The sequence below is a fragment of the Rhinatrema bivittatum genome, chromosome 3, assembly GCF_901001135.1.
Source record: "Rhinatrema bivittatum chromosome 3, aRhiBiv1.1, whole genome shotgun sequence".
Taxonomy (NCBI): domain Eukaryota; kingdom Metazoa; phylum Chordata; class Amphibia; order Gymnophiona; family Rhinatrematidae; genus Rhinatrema; species Rhinatrema bivittatum.
Genome location: NC_042617.1, coordinates 515,669,933 through 515,686,592, shown reverse-complemented (window position 1 = coordinate 515,686,592; position 16,660 = coordinate 515,669,933). Strand labels below are relative to the sequence as shown.

Sequence of the window (16,660 nt, the reverse complement as noted above, 5' to 3'; positions counted from 1 at the left end):
TGAAGCATTTTTGGCCTTTTGTAAAAATAGAAGCTTTCTTGCTCATGTGAATTTGTGCTGTGTAGATATAATGCTGGAATCATCTCTATTACTTACCCTCATGCAAGCAGTTTGTTGGATTATGGACCATGTTGATATTATTTTGGGAATAATCCAGTGAATATTGGGAAATATACATTTCTAGGGTTTTGCTTGGAAAAATGTTGTATGATGGGTGTCCCAGCAAGGAGCCCTTTTCCATCATTTAAGAAGCCTGAGAAGAATTCTAGGTGAGGGAGACAATCTGATTTATACTTGGATGCTGCTATAGACTGGTGAAAAGATAATGGAAGATCTAAAGATAGTTTTTCTTCTAGGAGAGTGTGGTACTAGATGGCTTCATTCTGGCAAATTCACTCAATGCATTTGGACTTTGTTAATGGGGAATGGTTGATGCTCTAAATAGAAAGTCTCCTTTAAGAGAAATGGGGGTAAGAACCTGTAAAGGGCATGTTTCACCCACTATAAAAGGGGTGGTTGTGGATTCGGCAAGATGAATTAGGAGTTGAACCAAGCTTTCCCATAACATCAACCTGCGAAATATCCCTGCCAATATCCCCTCAGTGGTAACACGCTAGAGAACTATATAGATCTTCTCTAGAAATCACATGATCTTTGGCAGGCTATTATCTTTGGCAGTCTATTATCTTTGGCAGTCTATTATCTTCGGCAGTCTATTATCAAAACCCAACCTCTAGCCTATATTAGGCACCGCTCATGTTAATTATGTTATTACCCCCATATATCTTAATTATGTTATTACCCCCATATATCTTAATCCAAGTTAATTCGACCTGTTCATTGTAAGACATTTACTTGTCATTGTTGTTATTGTTTAAAATGTAAACCGAATTGATCAATAATTTTGTTATTGGAAAGTCGGTATAGAAAAATGCTAAATAAATAAATAAAATGTTTCACCCACTATAAAAGGGGTGGTTGTGGATTCGGCAAGATGAATTAGGAGTTGGTTGGAGAGAATCCATCAAATGCGTTCTGCCTGAGGTGGTCTCGCGGGATGTGCATTTGTTTGAAACAAATGGGTAAAATATAACAGATGAGCCCATATTTGTTTTATTCATGGACCCCCAAAATGAATGGAGGGGGTCCCATGAATGAAACAAAAAATATTCATCTCATTCGTTGCTGTTTCCCATTAATTTCCATTCAATGGTGTTTTGCACCGTTAAAGTCTATGACTGTGGGAAGCATATCCTCAGTGAATTGTAATTTATGAGTTTGGTTACCAAAGCTTTGAGGTCTTGAGTTGGATGGACATGGATCAAGGGAGAAACTTATTAGACGTAAATCAGCTAGAGTCTTTCTGAGACCTTCTTCTGTGATTGAGGTAAATGAATTACACATCTCTGGTGTTTTGGTATGGTTAGACATATCTTTATCTGAAGGAGAGTGATTTCTTCATATTGTTGAAAAAGGTCCTTGATTTTGTTTTCAGAGAAGGCAGTGATTTTGCTTGCTTTTAGTTTTGGTTTGGCTGTGAGATTTTGTTGTGCTGATGGTTTTATCAGCCTTCTACTATTTCAAATAATTTCTGGTTGGGTTTGGGAATTGCACAATAGAATGAGAAAAGTATGGGATTTTGTGCCATGATTATGGCCTTATGGTATGTTGACATGTGTAATTTGTACTTCATTCTATCCTCTTCTAGTAGAGTTTTGCACTAGTTTCTTGCAAGCTTTCTCTCTTGGAATTTTAGAGCTTGGAGTTCTTGTGAATACCAAGGTCAGCATCTGTGGGGATGGCATAGAACTTTATTTTAGAATGTGATTTTGTCTAAGAATTACACCAGATTGTATTTCCATACCTTTATTTGGTCAGCTACAGATAATGGTTCTCATCTATAGGAGAGAATTCCAATGCATTTAGCAGCTTTTCCTGGGTTTCAATTTTCTTGTTCCAGACCACTTTCAAGGATCTAGTCATGTCAATTTGTTTAAAGTCACCACTCAGAAGGAATTAAATTAGTGAGTTGTCAATCTATGAGAGCAGTGTTATTTTAATGCCATTTACTTGAGGTTATAAATTTTCCACTCCCATGTGGAAAACCAGATCTTTTTGTTATATGGAAACCGACTTGATTTGATATGTATATCAAGAATGTCGGTATATAAAAACCCTAAATAAATAAATAAATATGAGGATTTAATAGACTGGGTGAAGCTTAGTGTCATCATGGTGGTCAGGAATTCAGTTGTGAGTGATGTTGGCTTATCTATGCATAAATTAAAGTTACCCTTGACCACAGTTTTTGTGACCGATAGCATTTGATCTGTGATCAATTCTAACAGTTACTGTGGGGATGAGATGTTATTTCTGGGAGGTTGCTTGCTATACCACTAGGAGACCAATTGAATTTACCTCTCTAAGGCATTTTCCCATAGTCACAGAATGGGTGAAATGTTTTAGTGAATCAGGCCCTAAATGAGACTAGTAGACATTCTAACTTAAATCACCATTGTGAATGGAATTTGGCATGACTTGATAGTGATTCAAGGCACGATTGCCACTTCTCCATGTTTCCTTGGTTTGGGTTTGTATATGATAGAGAAATCCTCTGAGCATAGTACATTTAGGGATACTTCACTTGTCTCATCTAACCATGTTTCTATTATCCCTAGGATGTCAAGATTTTGTTCATTTATAAATTCTTGGACCTTTCGGTATTTTTTGTTGACTGATCTGGCATTCATTAGGCCTATGTGTGCATGCATTGCTATGAGGTGTTGTTTTGTAATTGGGCTGTTGATGGCCTTTTCAGGGTTGATGTGCAGGTTATACATTTCTTTGCCCTTGAACATTTATTTTTATGTGGTCTAAGGTGGCCATGATTTTCTCTCCCCATATCGCTAGGATCTTTGGGATCTGTGTGGTTTCTTTTGAAGTTCAAGACATATTTTGAGTCAATGCTTTGTATTTGGTAGATGATCTTGCAGGTTTTAAATAGCATTTCTTAAATGGTGATTTAGTTTATGTGGGTTTAGTCTAAATTGTAATATATTTTTCCAGTATTAGTGGGTTTTGAATAGCTCAGTCACAATCACTGGGGTGGTCTCTCATTTGAGGGAGTGAGACAGCACAGTCTGAACATAAGAGTGGTCTCTTATTTGAGAACAGAGGCTAGCACAGTCAGCACATAGGTGTGGTCTCTCATTTGAGGGAGAAAAGTAGCACTGTCTGAATGTAGGAGTGGTCTCTTATTTGAGGGAGAAAGGTAGCACAGTCTAAGCATAGGAGTGGTCTCTCATTTAAGGGAGTGAGGTAGCACAAATCTTAAGCTGGAGGGATTAAGGTGGAAAGCGCATTGATTGAGAAAGGTAAAAATTATGGTAGTAATAGAAAAGTTTGCTCTACATTTTGAGGGGCAGTGGTCAGAACCTCGTCACATAAAAATCACATGACGGGGCACACAAAGGGGTATACCATTTGAAATGACGCTTTGGTATCAGGCCTGCTAGCAGGAGAGCACACTTTTGGCTCAGCTCTATGGCCTCTCCTCTCGCCAGATGATGATGAGCATGGGGGCAGAGCTGGAGAAGCCCTGTTCCTGAGGTGGAGAGAGTTGGGTAACTGATCCTCGGTGGTTGCAAGGGAGGGGAGGGGAGCCCCTGACAGCATGGAGGGGGGGGGGGGGTCTCCCTTCTCATGCCCCTTGTTACTGCTGTCTCACAAGGTCACTCAGCTCTATAGGCCCCCTTCCCAGAAGCGATTATAAAACTATGGGTTATACAGCTATGAATGAGCTGTGTATGATAGACCCTTATCTTTCATTTTCTGTCTTTTCAATTCAGTAGTGTTTATTTTTGCCACTGATTTTCCAATTAGCTTCTAGAGTGATAATTCTTTGGCTTTAATATTTGTTTTAGAATTTAGGATAGTTTTATTTGCAGACGTTTGCTTATTAATATGTATTTAATTTACTCTGCTGTGAAAGAGGTGGCAAGGTGAGAGGGCAAGCAAAAGAGGTAACAAATTATATTGCATATTATCTGATGAGTTTATCTACTACTGTTAATGCAATAGAAATACTTTTGTTAAGCTCCTTCCCTCTTTGTTGAAGATTTGGATTATTTTTAGCTCAGAAGTGAGTTTTGGCTTTTTCTCTGCATCCCTGTAAAAGATTAAGGACAGCTGTTGAACTGTAACACTTACCTGAAGACTGGCTAGACCGGGCTGACAGCACTGGGGTGAAATATTGGTCTGATGAGATTATAATTAGTACTCAAAGGGAAACAACAAAGTAAAAAGGATCCTCTCTAGTAAGTGAATTCAGTCTGATGTTAGCAGATGGTAATTGGAATCCCATTCACACTAATCATGGCATGACTGTGTTTTACGGACTGTCATGCAGTTGCAATATCCAAAGGACATGGGAAGATGAGGATGGTAAATCGTTTTTGTTTTGTTTTTTTCAAGGATCCAAATTGTGCCAGATGTTTCTAACTAGTATTCCAGGCATCAAACACCATCATGCCTGGCAGGAGCTGGAGTTTAATGATTCTGGAATCAATCCAAGAAAACATCGCAAGTATTATTTTTAGTGAAATATTCCATGCATAACTTCTTATGGGTGACCTTGAACTGTTAACTCTCCTCCTCTCTTGGACTTCTTATTCTGACTTTGCTCTGGAAGGAGGAGGAAACAGCTCAGTCATGGAAAGCAACTTTAATAGACTGTAAAACGCATACAACCCTGAAACAAAGACAGTCACTTCCTATGCAGCATATGTTGGTTTGTTGAAGTTTCAGAAGGCTCCAGCATTGATATTTAAAGGTAATCTTGTGCACGTCATACTTGAAGTAGCTCCTTTGTAAGTCCTACTTTGGGTAAATGAGCATTTGTTTTTATTCTTCTTTACCTGAAAATTCTTTTGCATGGTGGCATGTCAAAAATAAAAATAAAGGCAACAACCTTAACCATAAAGTTTTCTTTATATCATCAGAGGCAAGCAGTCCAGTAATCATGGTGTTTCCTGGACTGGCAGTGAAGTGGTTAAAGATCAGATTTGTGGACTGTGAGATCTCCTGAGAGACCCTGATTTCATTCATGCTGTTCACTGACCACTGTGAGATCTTCGGCAAGTCTCTTAGCATCCCTTTTTCCAAAGCAGGTTGTGAGCTCTCTGGCAATGGACAATATGCAATACAAAGTGTAGTGTCCCAGTGTTTTTCAGAAATCAGGACCAATGCTGTCTGACCTCTGGCAACTTAGTAATGCTAGCCCCAAAATTTGGGGCAGTTTATAAGCAGAACTGAACTGGCTGGAAGCACTAGCAAATCCTGGTCAAGATTACTGGCCAGAGCATCTTCTACTGTGCTGCACAGTGGTGTACTAAGGGAGGTGAGAGTGACAGCTAGGAGGAGGATGTCATAGGAAGGCCCCCACCCCACCCGCACCTTCAGAACTCCATACGCCAGCGGCCAAAAAGAATAAATAATGCCAGCGAAGACCAGGATCATCCTTTGGGGGGGGGGGGGGATGTGGACACTGTTCCCTCTAAACTGCACATGTGCACTGCCATGCACTTTTAATCCCCCCCCCCCCAAGGAAGATTGGTGGGGCTGTGGTGGAGCTCATCGCACCAGGGCCCGAAGAAAACAAGAGACCCGCAAACCTCCAGGTGCTCCTTCTCCTTCCTGCCTGTGCGGCCCTGGAAGAAAAAACATTGCCGGAGCCGCGTGAGCAAGAAGGAAGAGGAACAGCGCCTGTGGCAGGGCTGCCATGGATCCCATCTCGCTGTGCCTTGAGAAGTGGAGGCCTGGTAGCAGGGCCGCCACAGATCCCATCTCGCAGCAGCCCGAGAAGATCAGGGCCATCGCAGAGCCCATCCCGCAGCAACCTGCTACGTGGAGGCCCAGAGGCTGAGGCCCTGTAGAGTGTGTGTTGAAGAATAGGCCGAGCAGACAACCAAAAATACCCAGACGCCTCTGCTGTACTGTGGCCTGTCAGAGGTGAATGAACGCTGAGTGCTTTTCTGAGAATGACTTGCAGAATGTCCCTGAGCAGGTATACTACTGGCACCAACAGGAAGAATGGCAACATTTACTTCATAATACAGGGAAACTGGGTCCAGGCTGCAAGCCTTTGTCTTACAAATGCATAATTTCAATGGACAGAAAACAGTTGAAAAGAAGATCCTGTGAGGTGACAGTTTTTAATTAAATCCTGGTGCCAAGAAACGGAATTCAGGCCTAACTCCTATTCAAGACCCAGACTGCGATTTGTTTACACAACAAAGAATATCAAAAGAAGAACAGAAGAATACATTGCATCAAAGCCAGGGTGATACAGGAACTTTTATCATGGAAGGGTGGTTTCAGGAAAGACTAGTAAATGAATGATTTTTACAACTGAATGGAGGATGTCCTCACAAGCATTTCCTATACATGATAGATTGTCATGACAACAGCATAATGTATCTTTGTAAAGAAGTCTTTGGGCAGTCACGTCATTCATTCTGGAAACTTCGTAGTGCTGTATTTTGATTATATAAGTCAGGGCAGGTCATATATTCATAGAGATGCTAGTTATTACAGATAGAGGGCATATAGCAACTCCCAGGAACACTTATCTTTGACTCTTGTTTGTAAGCCAAATAAATTAAATTTTAAATCTTTTGCTGAGTCAGAAGTGTTCTTGTTGCCCTGGCTTTGAGTCCAGAAATTATACAGTGTGTGTGTGTGTGAGAGTGAGCTGTGGCAGTCAAAAAAGCAAACAGAATGTTAGGACTTATTAGGAAGGGATAAACATGTGATAATGCCTCTGTATCACTCCATGGTGAGACAGCACCTTTCTGGTCGCCGCATCTCAAGAAAGATATAGTTGCAATGGAGAAGGTACAGAGAAGGGCGACCAAAATGATAAAGGGATGGAACAGCTCCCCTATGAGGAAAGACTAAAGAGGTTAGGGCTGTTCAGCTTGGAGAAGAGACGACTGAGGGGGGATATGATAGAGGTCTTTAAAATCATGAGAGGTCTACAATGGGTAAATGTGAATCGGTTATTTACTCTTTTGGATAATAGAAGGACTAGGGAGCACTGCATGAAGTTAGCATGTAGCACATTTAAAACTATTCGGAGAAAATTCTTTTTCACTCTAGGCACAATTAATCTCTGGAATTTGTTGCCAGAGAATGTGGTTAGTGCAGTTTAGCTGGGTTTAAAATAGGTTTGGATAAGTTCTTGCATACTAGCATCAGTAGCATGGGATATACTTAGTTTCGCGGTTCTTGCCAGGTACTTGTAGCCTGGATTGGCCATTATTGGAAACAGGATGCTGGGCTTGATGGACCCTTGGTCTGAGCCAGTATGGCATGTTCTTATGTTCTTATCTGTGGGAGTGAACCTGTATGTTGTGAGAGACAGAGAGACAGCATGTGAGAGCTTCTGTGTGTGTGTGTGTGTGTGTGTGAGAGAGAGAGAGAGAGAGAGAGAGAGAGAGAGAGAGACAGTTTGTGTGTGAGAGTTGTGAGTTTGTGTGAGAGAGCATCGAGAGTGAGAACCTGGTGTGTGTGAGAGAGAGACAGCATGTTAAAGTGAGAGCAGTGTATGAGACAGCATGTGAAAGAGAAAGCCAGTGTGTATGTATGAGAGAGACAGCAGGTGAAAGATAGAGCTGTGTGTGTGAGACAGCATGTGAAAGAGAGAGACAGCCTGTGAGATTGAGAGCCTGAGTGTGTGTACAGTGCCAGTGGAAGGGGGTCCAGCCGCCCTAGGTGATGATGATGACATGACGTGATCTCTCTTTCTCTCGTTCTCCGCCTGATGCACACTGCAAACAACCCAAGCTCCTCAAATGCATTAAACTAAAAAAAACAAGAGGCCCCCACCTTCGTTACCTACCCTATGTCTTGTCCCTCCTGCAGTCCCTTCAAATCTGCTGCTCTTACCAGCTACTCCATCACCCCGCCCACTTCCGGCACCCTAGACCATCACCTACTCTGCCTAATGTTTCCACTGGTCCTCTCTGTATGTGAGAGAGAGTGTGTGAGAATGAGAGTCTGAGTGTGTGCTTGAGGGAGGAAGGAAAGAAGACAGGTGAAGAGAAAAGAAACAGAAAGAAAAAAAAAGAGACCATGTAAAAACAATTGGGAAAAGACCAAATAAGGTATCAAATAAGGAGGAAAAAAAGCCTGGGACCAACCGATTAGAAAAATAAGATCAGACAGCAAAGGTAAAAAAAAAAATTTTTTTTGAATTTTTAATAATTGGCATATGTTATCTTAGGGAATGTGCATAACAATTTTTGTATTTTTGTATTTTGTTCTTTTGGAATTTCCATTTTAATTTGTCTGCATGTTTCTGTTTCTAATTTGTAGTCCCTTATTCTGTATTAGGTAAGGGTCTATCTGTGTTCTGGGTGTGTAACTGAGGTGCGGTATTTCTGCTGGTATGTAGTTTTTCTGTAGGGCTTTGTAGCAGTACGGCTTGTTCTGTTAATGCCAGTAGGTGGAGTATTAGTTTTCTAGGACATGGTATAATATTTACATTGCTGCCGTGTCATAGATAAGGTTACTGCTGTTTGAGTCCTGAGATAGTGCTGGTATGGTATAATATGGCAAGGTTCTAGGTGACTGCTGCACATTGATGGGAAGCATCTGCTGGTACAGAGGAAGAAGCGGTGCCGTTTATTTGTATCTTCCTGCGCCATGCAGAGGAAGAGTAGATGGGAAGAGATGGCTGTCACCATCAACAAGGTGCATGGGAGCGTTAGGGAGAGGAGGAAGTGTTTCCTGAGGTTCTTGGTGTCTGGGAGGATGGGAGAGTGCTTGTTGATAGAATCTTGGTTGGAAGGAAAAGGGCTTCGTGGTGTATTTTGGTGGGGGGCAAAGACTGTGGAGAGGGGTCATGGGGGAGGCTGAATGAAGTGTCTTGGGAGAAGTGGAAGAGGCTTCGTGGAGTCTTTTGGGGGAATGCAGAGTAGAATCTCCATCTTGAGGAAGGAACCCCTCTTGTCCTTCAATCATGGTTAAGGGCCCCTTTCTGGACATCCCTGGTATAGCCTATCCCACTAGCAGCTGAAGAGTGGAACAGGCCCTCAGGGCCTCTGTCAACAGTCAAAGAAGAGAGAGGGAGAGACCCAATGTGAGTCAGAGAGTGTGCATGAGTAACAGAGAATGTAAGAGAGAGGGCATGTGAGAGAAAGTGACAGTGTAGGTGGTGTGAGACAGCGAGACCATGTATGAAATAGAGCATGTGAGTTGTGTGTGAGAGAGTATGTATAAAAGATCAAGCAGGTATGTTATGAGAAAGCAAGAGCATGTATGATAGAGGGTGCATGTGTGTGTGTGTGGGAGAGAGAGCATGAATGAGAGTGATTTTATTGTTTGTTTTATGAGGAATGCCAATTCTATTTTTCCATTATTACACTGCATACAAGTCTGGCTTGCAGTGGTCTCCAGTTCAATTTTTAAGAACATAAGAACATAAGAAAATGCCATACTGGGTCAGACCAAGGGTCCATCAAGCCCAGCAACCTGTTTCCAACAGTGACCAATCCAGGCCATAAGAACCTGGCAAGTACCCAAAAACTAAGTCTATTCCAATTTACCATTGCTAATGGCAGTGGCTATTCTCTAAGTGAACTTAATAGCAGGTAATGGACTTCTCCTCCAAGAACTTATCCAATCCTTTTTTAAACACAGCTATACTAACTGCATGAACCACATTCTCTGGCAACAAATTCCAGAGTTTAATTGTGCGTTGAGTAAAAAAGAACTTTCTCCGATTAGTTTTAAATGTGCCCCATGCTAACTTCATGGAGTGTCCCCTAGTCTTTCTACTATCCGAAAGAGTAAATAACCGATTCACATCTACCCGTTCTAGACCTCTCATGATTTTAAACACCTCTATCATATCCCCCCTCAGTCGTCTCTTCTCCAAGCTGAAAAGTCCTAACCTCTTTAGTCTTTCCTCATAGGGGAGTTGTTCCATTCCCCTTATCATTTTGGTAGCCCTTCTCTGTACCTTCTCCATCGCAATTATATCTTTTTTGAGATGCGGCGACCAGAATTGTACACAGTATTCAAGGTGCGGTCTCACCATGGAGCGATACAGAGGCATTATGACATTTTCCGATTTATTCATCATTCCTTTTCTAATAATTCCCAACATTCTGTTTGCTTTTTTGACTGCCGCAGCACACTGAACCGACGATTTCAATGTGTTATCCACCATGACACCTAGATCTCTTTCTTGGGTTGTAGCACCTAATATGGAACCCAACATTGTGTAATTATAGCATGGGTTATTTTTCCCTATATGCATCACCTTGCACTTATCCACATTAAATTTCATCTGCCATTTGGATGCCCAATTTTCCAGTCTCACAAGGTCTTCCTGGAATTTATCACAATCTGCTTGTGATTTAACTACTCTGAACAATTTTGTGTCATCTGCAAATTTGATTATCTCACTCGTCGTATTTCTTTCCAGATCATTTATAAATATATTGAACAGTAAGGGTCCCAATACAGATCCCTGAGGCACTCCACTGTCCACTCCCTTCCACTGAGAAAATTGCCCATTTAATCCTACTCTCTGTTTCCTGTCTTTTAGCCAGTTTGCAATCCACGAAAGGACCTCGCCACCTATCCCATGACTTTTTACTTTTCCTAGAAGCCTCTCATGAGGAACTTTGTCAAACGCCTTCTGAAAATCCAAGTATACTATATCTACCGGTTCACCTTTATCCACATGTTTATTAACTCCTTCAAAAAAGTGAAGCAGATTTGTGAGGCAAGACTTGCCCTGGGTAAAGCCATGCTGACTTTGTTCCATTAAACCATGTCTTTCTATATGTTCTGTGATTTTGATGTTTAGAACACTTTCCACTATTTTTCCTGGCACTGAAGTCAGGCTAACCGGTCTGTAGTTTCCCGGATCGCCCCTGGAGCCCTTTTTAAATATTGGGGTTACATTTGCTATCCTCCAGTCTTCAGGTACAATGGATGATTTTAATGATAAGTTACAAATTTTTACTAATAGGTCTGAAATTTCATTTTTTAGTTCCTTCAGAACTCTGGGGTGTATACCATCCGGTCCAGGTGATTTACTACTCTTCAGTTTGTCAATCAGGCCTACCACATCTTCTAGGTTCACCGTGATTTGATTCAGTCCATCTGAATCATTACCCATGAAAACCTTCTCCATTACGGGTACCTCCCCAACATCCTCTTCAGTAAACACCGAAGCAAAGAAATCATTTAATCTTTCCGCGATGGCCTTATCTTCTCTAAGTGCCCCTTTAACCCCTCGATCATCTAACGGTCCAACTGACTCCCTCACAGGCTTTCTGCTTCGGATATATTTAAAAAAGTTTTTACTGTGAGTTTTTGCCTCTACAGCCAACTTCTTTTCAAATTCTCTCTTAGCCTGTCTTATCAATGTCTTACATTTAACTTGCCAATGTTTATGCTTTATCCTATTTTCTTCGGTTGGATCCTTCTTCCAATTTTTGAATGAAGATCTTTTGGCTAAAATAGCTTCTTTCACCTCCCCTTTTAACCATGCCGGTAATCGTTTTGCCTTCTTTCCACCTTTCTTAATGTGTGGAATACATCTGGACTGTGCTTCTAGAATGGTATTTTTTAACAATGACCACACCTCTTGGACATTTTTTACTTTTGTAGCTGCTCCTTTCAGTTTTTTTCTAACAATTTTTCTCATTTTATCAAAGTTTCCCTTTTGAAAGTTTAGCACGAGAGCCTTGGATTTGCACACTGTTCCTTTTCCAGTCATTAAATCAAATTTGATCATATTATGATCACTATTGCCAAGCGGCCCCACCACCGTTACCTCTCTCACCAAGTCCTGTGCTCCACTGAGAATTAGATCTAAAATTGCTCCCTCTCTCGTCGGTTCCTGAACCAATTGCTCCATAAAGCATATTTTTATTTATACTTTGTAGTCTGTTTATTGTGTATCTGGTGACGGTCTCTGTGTGCTCTGCATGAGTGACAGAGGTGAGGTATTCTGCTAGCAGGTAGTTTCTGTGAAGGGATCTATAGTATCCTCTCTTGTTCTGTTTTCCTAATAGGAGGTGCATTGGTGTTTTAAGACCCAGTATTTGCAGTGTTGCCTTTTCAACAGTAGGATTCAGTGCTGGCAGTGATACTGTTTTGGTTTGGGAGGTTTTCTATATATAGGGCTTCTCTACTCCCCCACACGAGTATCCCACCTTTTTTCCCCTGGATTGATAGCTGTTGCGTCCTTCGGTCTCATACAGCTTCAACCTCTGTGCCTCACCTTTCTTCCTTCTCTCTCCTCAAACCTTGGGAAGTTGGCTGCTGCTGCGTCTACATGCCGATCTCTCCGGCGTCCCTGTAACAGCAACAGCAACGGTGTTCACCATGTTTCTCCTGAGGGCCTCCTAGTGTGCACATGCGCATGCCACCCACGTCTTTATCCATGTCATGGTGGGAACCTCGGGGGCGTCCCCTGCGAGTGACGTCACGCCATCCAGGTATTTAGCCTGCCCTTCATTTGCTAACAAACTGAGTTATCAAGGATTGGAAAGCCTCCGGTCTAAGTTGCTCTGCCGCTTCCTTGCTGCCGCTGGAAGCCCTCTCTGCCCTTCGGGGTCATTCATCTCTAACCTGGGTACCCGCTTCTCGGGGGCCCTTGTGCTTTCTTTCAGGTGCCTATCTAGGATAGGGATGTGAATCGTTTTTGACGATTTAAAATATCGTCCGATATATTTTAAATCGTCAAAAATCGTTAGGGCCACGATACAATACCAATTCCCCCGATTTATCGTCAAAAAATCGTAAATTGGGGGAAGGGGGAGGGCAGGAAAACCGGCACACTAAAACCCCCTAAAACCCACCCCCGACCCTTTAAATTAAATCCCCCACCCTCCCGAACCCCCCCCCCAAATGCATTAAATTACCTGGGAGTCCTCCGTAGCGGCGGTCCGTGGCTAAATCGGGGGAAGGGGGAGAGCACGAAAACCGGCACACTAGATCGTGAGGTCTTCAGCCGGTGCCATTTTTCAAAATGGCCGCCGCAAAATGGCGGCGGCCATAGACGAAAATGATTCGACGCAAGAGGTCGTTCCGGACCCCCGCTGGACTTTTGGCAAGTCTTGTGGGGGTCCGGAAATCTCGACCTCGCTGAACGACCTCTTGCAGTCGATCTCCTGCCGGCGCCATTTTCCGTACGGACAATGGCGCCGGCCATACGCGTATGGCCGGCGCCATTTTCCGTACGGAAAACGATTCGCGGCAGGAAATTGCTCCTTGACCCCCGCTGGACCCCCAGGAACTTTTGGCCAGCTTGGGGGGGCCTCCTGACCCCCACAAGACTTGCCAAAAGTCCAGCGGGGGTCCGGAACGACCTCTTGCGTCAAATTGTTTTCGTCTATGGCCGCCACCATTTTGCGGGGGTGGGTTTTAGGGGGGTTTAGTGTGCCGCTGGACCACCAGGTAATTTAAGGCATTTGGGGGGGGGGGATTTAATTTAAAGGGTCGGGGGTGGGTTTTAGGGAGTTTTAGTGTGCCGGCTCACGATTTTAACGATTATGACGATACTTTACACACACAAACGGCAACAATACGATTCCCTCCCCCTCCCAGCCGAAATCGATCGTTAAGACGATCGAGGACATGATTCACATCTCTAATCTAGGATACCGGGTATTCGCTCCTCAAGGGCCTGCCAGGATCTTCATCAATACAGCTATCTACTTCAGTGAGTAACTAACCTTGCACAGCCTACCATCTACCTGAGTGTGGGACTGGTCTCCTCTGCTGAGGACTCCTGGACTACTTCTACTGGGTTACCTCACTGCTGCTGCCCCTAGGCAGTACCACCAAGCTGTATAATAAATATGAATTCTCTGTGTCTACGTGTATAGAATCTAGCCTAGTACTGCGGTTCCTCATGGGTCTCCTCCCCGTGGGAGGGGCCATCTCCACAGTACCCAAGAATCCACTCCAACATCTCAAACCATAACAGATTGCTAACTCCATGGATTCGGCTCAGCTCACGGCTTTGCAGGCCATTCATTCATCTCTAACCTGGGTACCCGCTCCTCGGGGGCCCTTGTGCTTTCTTTCAGGTGCCTATCTGGGATACCGGGTACTCGCTCCTCAAGGGCCTGCTCCCCCTACCTTGGTGCCTACAGTTCAACTACTTCTGCCTGCCAGGATCTTCATCAATACAACTATCTACTTCAGTGAGTAATTAACCTTGCACAGCCTACCATCTACCTGAGCGTGGGACTGGTCTCCTGTCCTGGTCTCCAGGACCCCTGGACTACTTCTACTGGGTTACCTCACTGCTGCTGCCCCTGGGCAGTACCACCAAGCTGTATAATAAATACGAATTCTGTGTCTGCGTGTATAGAGCCTAGCCTAGTACTGTGGTTCCTCATGGGGCTCCTCCCCGTGGAAGTGGCCATCTCCGCAGTACACACGAATCCACTCCAACACCTCAAAACCATAACAATAGCAGAGAGCACTGAAGAGGACGCATATGTGCCCTTGCCCAGGGCACCACTTCCAGGGTAGCTGCCATCAAGCCAAGTACCTATAGGTAGGACCACACTGTCGAGCATATGGTGTTCATCAACTGACGCACTTGAGACATCAATCTCTGGATCCAAACTTCTGGTAGGAAAACTCTTTCTTGTCCCGTGTTGAACTGAGTTTCGCCCTTTTATAATAGGGCTTTTATAATAGGGCTGCTTCAGGGGTTTCTTAATAAAATACAGATATACTTTATCCCACCTTCGTCTAGTTAAAAATATCAAACACCTGGTGATATGTAATCATCCATGTTATTATCCTCTTTTGTTCAGTGAACAAACCAACTTGTTGAATTTCTTATAACATCGGTGCAGTGTAACCACACTTATGACTTCTTTGGAAGATATAATCTTCAGTACTTAAATAAATCCTATTCTTTATCCAAGCTTTAGTCTAAAACTTTAGATATTGAGGAAACTGCTTACAAACTGCTTACAAACTACTTACAAACTGACAGCCAGATAATGCAATAAATAAAATTAAAATAACTTGAAATAACAATTAGTATAATAGTGAGTAAAAAAAAGAACTGAACTTATAGAGATTATGTTTCGCACTGATCTGGAAAAGCTAGCTTAAAAAGGTAATGTTTAGTGATTTTTTGAAGTCTTTATTATTGGATAGTAATCTGAGATCAAGGGGTAACATGTTCCATAAGATTGGGCCTGCGATGGAAAATTCACGCTCACGTGTCATAACTTGTCTGGTTGATTTGGGGGATGGGACTTTTTGCCCTAAGATTTCAGCATGGAATGTATAAATGTAGAATAGCAGATAACCTGGAGTTGTTATTATGGATGAGGTTGTGTATTATGGTCAAGGATTTATATTGAATGCACCAATTTGTGTGTCACCAGGCAGCTCTTTTCCTGAGACTTGGCTTGAATCAGCCAATTGTCCAAATACGGGTGGCACCAGGATTCCTTCTTTTCACAAGGCCGCCGCTACCACCACCATAATCTTGGAAAATGTTCTGGGAGTGATGGCAAGACCAAAAGGCAGCACCCAAAACTGATAATGGCACCCCAACACCACAAAGCATAGAAAGCATGGATGTTCCTATCGGATAGGAATATGAAAGTAAGATCCAAAGAGGTCATAAATTCCCCCAACAGCACTGTCATTATAATAGAGATTAAGGTTTCCATTCAAATATGAGTCACCTTCAAGTGACAGTTGACCATCTTGACATCCAAGATAGGACAAAAGCAGCCCTCCTCCTTTGGCACAACAAAATAATTGGAATATCGCCCCATACTTTCTTAAGACGTGGGCACCAGAACCACAGACCTAATTCTGAGAAGCCTTTGAAGCATGAACTCCACAGCCTGCTTCTGCGGGAAGTGGCTAGGGGTCACCATGAATACATCCCGAGGAATACTGTGATATTCCAGTTCATACCCTTCATGTATCACCTCCAGGATCCATTGGTCCAACATGATCTCGACCCACCCCCAATAAAAGAGAGAGACGTCCCCCTATTTCCTGTTCCAGACGATGGGTCAGCAAACCTTCATTGGGAAGCTCGGGAAGATCCAACAGCCAAGCCCATTCCTCTCTTGGGCTGCTGGGGATAAACAGACTGAGACCTACCAAAAGGCCAAGTCCGCTGAAAGGTTATCCCTCTGTAGGGACAAAAATGCCTGGAACCCCGGAAACGACCCCTCATACCAAAAGGGCGCTGTAACTATTTCTTATCCTCCGGCAACCGAGGCACCGGAAACTTGCCCCATTTACTGGTCAGTTTCTCCAGTTCGTTCCCAAACAAAGGCTTTCTTAAGATCAGCCTCAATCCTTCTATCATGTACATCCTTCAAGGCCACTCCTCCCTTTATGGGGATAGTTGTCCGCTTAGGCATGTCACATACCAGAACATCCACTTTGGGAAAATGCAAACGCTCTCTCACAGCCGGATCTAGTTGGTACAGGCCTTCCAATGTCTGACCCCCTTTAAAATTTGCCTCTGGGGCATCCCATTCCAGATCAATCAATTCCTGAATGGCATCCATCACCGGGAAAAAACAAGAGGCTTTACGTAAGGAAACCAAAATGTGATTCTTCCTCGGCTCTGACA

General features: G+C 43.2%; 1 protein-coding gene across 3 annotated transcripts in view; it reads left to right on the top strand.

The window, feature by feature from the left end:
* Window positions 1-16,660, top strand: part of LOC115088192 — an 83,216-nt gene that overhangs the window by 48,485 nt on the left and 18,071 nt on the right. The window contains exon 2 of one of the 3 annotated variants that reach the window (XM_029596218.1): window positions 4,474-4,585. The exons of 1 other annotated variant lie outside the window; for it this stretch is intronic. The gene's annotated coding sequence lies outside the window, so the exon portion shown is untranslated. Of the gene's footprint in view, window positions 1-4,473; window positions 4,832-16,660 lie in introns of all 3 variants that reach the window. One more of the 3 variants, XM_029596217.1, reaches the window with a different exon arrangement.